This window comes from Bombina bombina, chromosome 2, assembly GCF_027579735.1.
Source record: "Bombina bombina isolate aBomBom1 chromosome 2, aBomBom1.pri, whole genome shotgun sequence".
In the NCBI taxonomy this organism is placed as follows: Eukaryota; Metazoa; Chordata; class Amphibia; order Anura; family Bombinatoridae; genus Bombina; species Bombina bombina.
In genome coordinates, this window is record NC_069500.1 from 173,446,852 (window position 1) to 173,453,034 (window position 6,183).

Genomic DNA, 6,183 nt, shown 5'->3' on the forward strand with positions numbered 1-6,183 from the left:
CAGTGTTTTAAAATAAAAAGGAGAAAAACAGAATTGAATACTTTACTAGCTTCAAGATCTGCGCCAGGGGAATGGCAAGAAAATGATGGCTCCTTACTTCTGTACAGCAGCTCCCCTTGTAAGAATGACAATCTTATTGTTAAAAAATAAGATTCTTAAACCTACTTCTCAGAGATCATGTTGCTTAACCACACCCTCCTGGGCGGGCTAAGAAACCCCACTGTCTTTACAACCTTCAATAGACTAAATTTCTTGCCTGAATTTATACAATCCATTATCATTCCTGCTAGGTAAGAAATTTCTATATTTACATATTTAGAACCTCTTAGTTTTATTGGGAGAACCAGTTTGATATCAAATATGCCATAGGTTGTCATATTTACCTGCCGTTAAGGTTATAACACTTTTAACCCACATATGTACATAATATACCAATGTCCTGTCAGTGACCTGGTCAGTTTTTTGTAATGAAGGGCCTGTTTTGCATCATGCATTCTATTGACAGCTTAAGCCATAAACTTTATCCTGTGTATCTCTGTGACTAAGAGCTTCAGTGATTTTATGACTCAATGCATACACACTAGCATTTGGTGGCTAGTTAGAGGGTTCTGGCACTTCAAAGAAAATACAAACACTCCCGATGCGTGTCAAAGGGGACACTCTTCCTGGCGTGACAGACCATCAGCATTACCATGCGTACTGCCCTTTTTATGTTGTATGGTAAACTCATGTTGTTGTAGAGCTAGGCTCCACCTGAGGAGTTTACCATTTGAGCCAGCTACCCTATGTAACCAGTGTAAGGGATTGTGGTCAGTTATCACTGTAAACTGGCGTCCATACAGATAAGGCTGTAGCTTTTGCAAGGCCCAAACTATAGCAAGGCACTCTTTTTCCACAGTGGCATATGCCACTTCTCGCTGGAGTAATTTCCTGCTGAGGTACACAATGGGGTGCTCCTCACCTTTCTTATCCACCTGACTCAGCACAGCCCCTAGCCCATAGTTAGAAGCATCCGTTTGCACTATGAATCTCCTGTGGAAATCAGGGGCCTGTAGTACAGGGGAGGCCGTAAGGGCAATTTTCAGTAAATTAAAAGCCCTGTCACACTCAGGGGTCCATTTGACTGTGAGAGGTAGGCTTTTCTTTGTAAGGTCTGTTAGGGGTTTGGCTATGGTACTATAGTGTGGCACAAACTTTCTATAGTACCCTGCGGTACCCAGGAAGGACATAACCTGTTTCTTTGTCTTAGGGGTGGGCCAGGCCATTATGGCTTCAGTTTTACTGGGCTCGGGGTGCAGTACCCCTCCTCCCACCAGGTGACCCAAGTACTGGACCTCCCCCATGCCCAGCTGACACTTATCTGGTTTTATAGTTAGCCCAGCAGTGGCTATTCGGTCCAATACACTGGCTAAATGTGTGAGGTGTTCCTCCCAGGTATCACTGAACACTGCAATATCATCCAGGTATGCAACAGCTTGCCCCTCTAGCCCCTCCAATAAGTGGTTAACTAGCCGCTGGAATGTGGCAGGGGCATTTTTCATCCCAAAGGGCATCACTTGGAACTCATATAACCCAAAAGGAGTGATAAAGGCAGATCTCTCTTGTGCTTCTGGGGTCATAGGGATCTGCCAGTATCCCCTGCTGAGATCCATGATACTCAGATACTTGGCCCCTGCTAGCCTGTCCAGTAGCTCATCTATGCGAGGCATAGGATAAGCATCAAATTCAGTCACCAAGTTTAGCTTTCTGTAATCTACACAGAAACCTAGTGGTTTTGTCCTTTTTGGGGACTAGTACCACTGGGGAGGCCCAGGGGCTGTGGGACTTACAAATCACTCCAAGCTCTAGCATCTCCTCTATCTCCCTTTTTATGTCAGCACTGACCTGCAAGGATACCCTGTAAGCTGTTTGTCTGAGGGGATGGTGATTCCCAGTATCTACATGATGTGTAACTAGGTGTGTCCTGCCAGGCTTCCCTGTGAACATGCTGTAGTAAGGCCTAAGCACCTCAGACAGCTGATGCCGCTGATCCCCAGTTAAGTGGGCACTAATCTGGGCAGCTTCTAGGGTGTTGTTTTTCCTGGTGGGGGCCAGTAAATCAACAAGAGGGTCTGTCTCATGCTCTTCCCCAGGCAAACTACACACAGTTAACACGGTGGGTTCTCTGTCATAATAAGCTTTTATCATATTTATATGATAGATTTTTTGCCTTTTACCCTCCTCATCCAGAGACACCACATAGTTCACATCATTCATCCTCTTTAGGATAGTAAATGGACCCTCCCAGGCAGCCTGTAGTTTGTTCTGTCTCATGGGTATTAAAACAAGCACTTTCTGTCCCACATCATACACTCTCTCTCTGGCATTCCGGTCATACCACTGCTTCTGCTTAGACTGGGCAGCCTTTTGGTTTTCCTGTACCTCCCCCACTAGGCTATGCATTCTGTCCCTGAACCTTATCACATAGTCTACTACTGAGGTCTCTTGAGCACTCAATTTCCCTTCCCATCCCTCCCTGATCAGATCAAGGGGGCCACGCACTCTGCGTCCATATAGGAGTTCAAAGGGGGAGAAACCAGTGGATTCCTGGGGCACCTCTCTATAAGCAAATAGGAGGTGTGGCAGGTAATGCTCCCAGTCCTTTCCCTGTGACTCCACAAAGGTTTTAAGCATCTGCTTCAGGGTTCCATTAAACCTTTCACACAAGCCATTGGTCTGGGTGTTGTATGGGCTAGTCACTAGGTGTTCTACCTGCACCTTTTTACATAGACTCTGCATCAGGCCAGACATAAATTGCGTGCCCTGATCAGTTAGCATTTCCTTAGGGAAACCTACCCTTGCAAAGATACCCAATAAAGCATCAGCCACTTTATCAGCTCTGATAGATGACAGGGCCACTGCCTCTGGGTAGCGGGTCGCATAATCCACTACAGTCAGAATGAATCTTTTCCCTGAACTGCTGGGGATAGCTAGGGGCCCTACTATATCCACAGCCACCCTCTCAAAGGGCTCAGTCACTATGGGGAGGGGAATTAAAGGGGCACGTCCCACCTCTCCAGGTTTTCCCACTTTCTGACATGCAGGACAGGAGCGACAATAATTAGCAACATCAGTACCCATCCCCGGCCAATAAAAGTGATGGGACAACTGGGCTTTGGTTCTCTGTACCCCTAGATGTCCTGCCATAGGAATTTCATGGGCCACTCCCAACAGTTGCGCTCTAAACCGTTTAGGTACCACTAACTGTCTCTCAGCTAGCCAGGGATCCTGTCCCCTTCACTGGAATGGACTCCCGGTACAACCTCCCCTTTATCCCAGTACACTCTCTCTTTATCAGAGTCAGCAGGCAGCTGCCTAGCTAGGTCCCTGATCTTCTCTAGTGTGGGATCGGTCCCCTGGGCCTGCTGAAAATCCTGACTCTGACCAATTATTAGTGACTGTGCTGTTTGAGGCCCCCCACCTTCCTTATCAGTGTTCTCCCCTGGGTCCTCAGGCTGAAGCACCCCCTGCTCCCTAATCTGGGCAGACTGCTGTTGGGTCACCACTGATACAGAGGGGCCCTCCCCCTCTGGCACTACTTCTACACACTTTTGGTACTTAGGGATGATTGGTTCACACACCAACAGACTGTCATTCTCATTCAGCTCTCTCTCTCTGTCAGTGCATCCTCCCATATTTTCACAGGGCACTACAGACATGTCTGGTTCAGATAAAGGCTGCGTCACACACACACCCCTGCCCCCCCTCCCCTTCAGCACATATCTGAGCATAGTTACACATGGTCTCTTGTACATTAGGACCCTTATCTTGTTTACCTAGGTCACAGGTATCATGATCAGGTATATACTGTGACAATAATCTACCCAAATCAGTACCAAGCAATACATTTGTAGGAATATTATCTGACACTCCCACATCTCTTAACCCTCTTCCTGCTCCCCAATCTAGATATACTCGTGCCATAGGCACTGCAGGTTGTACTCCCCCAATCCCTTTTACTGCTAGAGTCTTTCCAGGGATAATGTCCTCCGAGCTAACTAGCTCTGGACGTACAATAGTCACTTCTGCACCCGTGTCTCTTAGCCCTAATGTTACCTTATCTCCAACAGTCACAGGTTGTAGGTTTCCATTGGTACTTTCTCTGGCCGGGTTACAAACAAACAGAAGATGATAATCCTGAGGAGCGGCCTCCTCCTGCTGATGCTGAAGGTTTCTTCCTCTCTGGGCAGTTAGTGCTGATGTGACCCATTTTTTGACAAGCAAAACACTTGCGAGTATCTCCCTGCCCAGATGCAGCACCTGCTCCTCCTTTCCCAGAGGGAGCAGACACACTGGATAAAGGCACAGCAGGTTTGTGAAGGGGGGTCGTGCAGCAGCTCCTTTACAGGTGGATCCCCCTTTAGAAAAGGATTTCCTCCCATTCTCTGGAGACCTGTTAGCTGTGTAAAAATCAGCCAGCTCGCCAGCTTCCAATGCTGTTATGGGCTTCCGATCTAAAACCCATTCTTGAACTCCGGCTGGGCACAGCTGCATAAATTGCTCCTTCACCATCAAATCTTCCAGCTCCTCCATTGTGGCAACTTTTAATCCTCTGACCCACTGTTTAAAGGCTGTCATCAAGTTCCCAACAGCTGTAATATAGCTCTCTGACAAACCTTTCTGCAGGGAACGGAATTTCTTTCGGTAAACTTCAGGAGTAAGATTGTATCTCCTCTGCAGTGCAGCTTTAATGGAATCATAGTCCTGATCAAACTCTGGGGGTAGTTCAGCAAACGCCTCCAGTGCAGGACCTTTCAGGCCAGGGGTAAGGTACTTGGCCCACTGCTCCCTTGGCAACTGGAACTGTCTGCAAACTTTCTCAAAGCTACGCAGGAATACATCCACATCTCCATCTTTCTCCAGGGTGGGAAAGTTCTCTGCACGCACTCTGGGAGCAGGTAGGTCTCTAGGTTCACCAACAACAGGTGAGACCATCCCTCTCTCCAACCGTGCAAGCTGTAGCTGATACTCTCTCTCTGCCTGTCGTTCAGCAGCCTGTCTTTCAGCTGCCAGAGCCTCTCTCTCAGCTGCCAGAGACGCCTGTCTCTCAGCCACAGCAGCTTGTCATTCAGCAGCCTGTCTTTCATAAAACTTTGTAATCAGTTCCATGCGCAAACTTGCATCCACTGAGCCCATATGTTTAAGAACAGTTTGCAAATAACAGTCCAAGGGATCCCCAGATTCTGATGAATCACTGCCCCCAGCTGCAGACATCTCTCCTGAGACCTCAACTGGTGTGATTTGGCTGTTATCATATTCAACAAGAGCTTGTATTAGTAAATCTTTGTTCTTTGAACGTGTTGGAATATCCCGCTCCTGGCATAGGAGTATAAGTGCCTCTTTAGATCGCTGTTCGTATGCCTCCATAGCAAAAATAAAATAGAAAAGAACAACAGAGAATAGGGAAGGGGACTGTTTGCAATGTGTCACTATATAATGCACTGAGTTTTAGCCTTTGGAAATTGTAAGAAACAATCTCTTTTAGTACCGGGATTTCCACACTAGCAAATCCACAAGCACTAAAATCTAATAATAAAAAAAATTATCTACACCGCTGCCCACCATTTGTGACGAACCAAGGTTATCCAACCCTGCACCAGTCACTTATTTGGCACAGAAAGGGTTTTCAGCCCCCTTTTCTGTCACCTAAAGCTCAAATGCTGCCACCACTTAAAATTTATTAAAGGGAAAATCTTAAGGAAAACCCCAGACTTTACACATTAACTCTAGAAATACAATTTAGCAGAAAAATAACCTAAAATTATACAGTTCTAATATTCCAGTCTCTTTCAGTAAAGTGGTTCAATTATTAGACAAAGGCCAAACTTAATAAAGGAATTATTTATTATGCCAAAAAATATTATGCACAATGCATTAATAATAAAAAGTTGTTACAAATAAAATTACACACGCAAACAGTGTTTTAAAATAAAAAGGAGAAAAACAGAATTGAATACTTTACTAGCTTCAAGATCTGCGCCAGGGGAATGGCAAGAAAATGATGGCTCCTTACTTCTGTACAGCAGCTCCCCTTGTAAGAATGACAATCTTATTGTTAAAAAATAAGATTCTTAAACCTACTTCTCAGAGATCATGTTGCTTAACCACACCCTCCTGGGCGGGCTAAGAAACCCCACTGTCTTT

At 45.9% G+C, this 6,183-nt stretch overlaps 1 pseudogene; it reads right to left on the reverse strand.

Annotated features, from left to right (window-relative positions):
* Positions 1 to 687: 687 nt before the first annotated feature.
* LOC128646892 (uncharacterized) lies at positions 688 to 5,394 on the reverse strand (annotated as a pseudogene).
* Between the last annotated feature and the right edge of the window lie 789 nt (positions 5,395 to 6,183).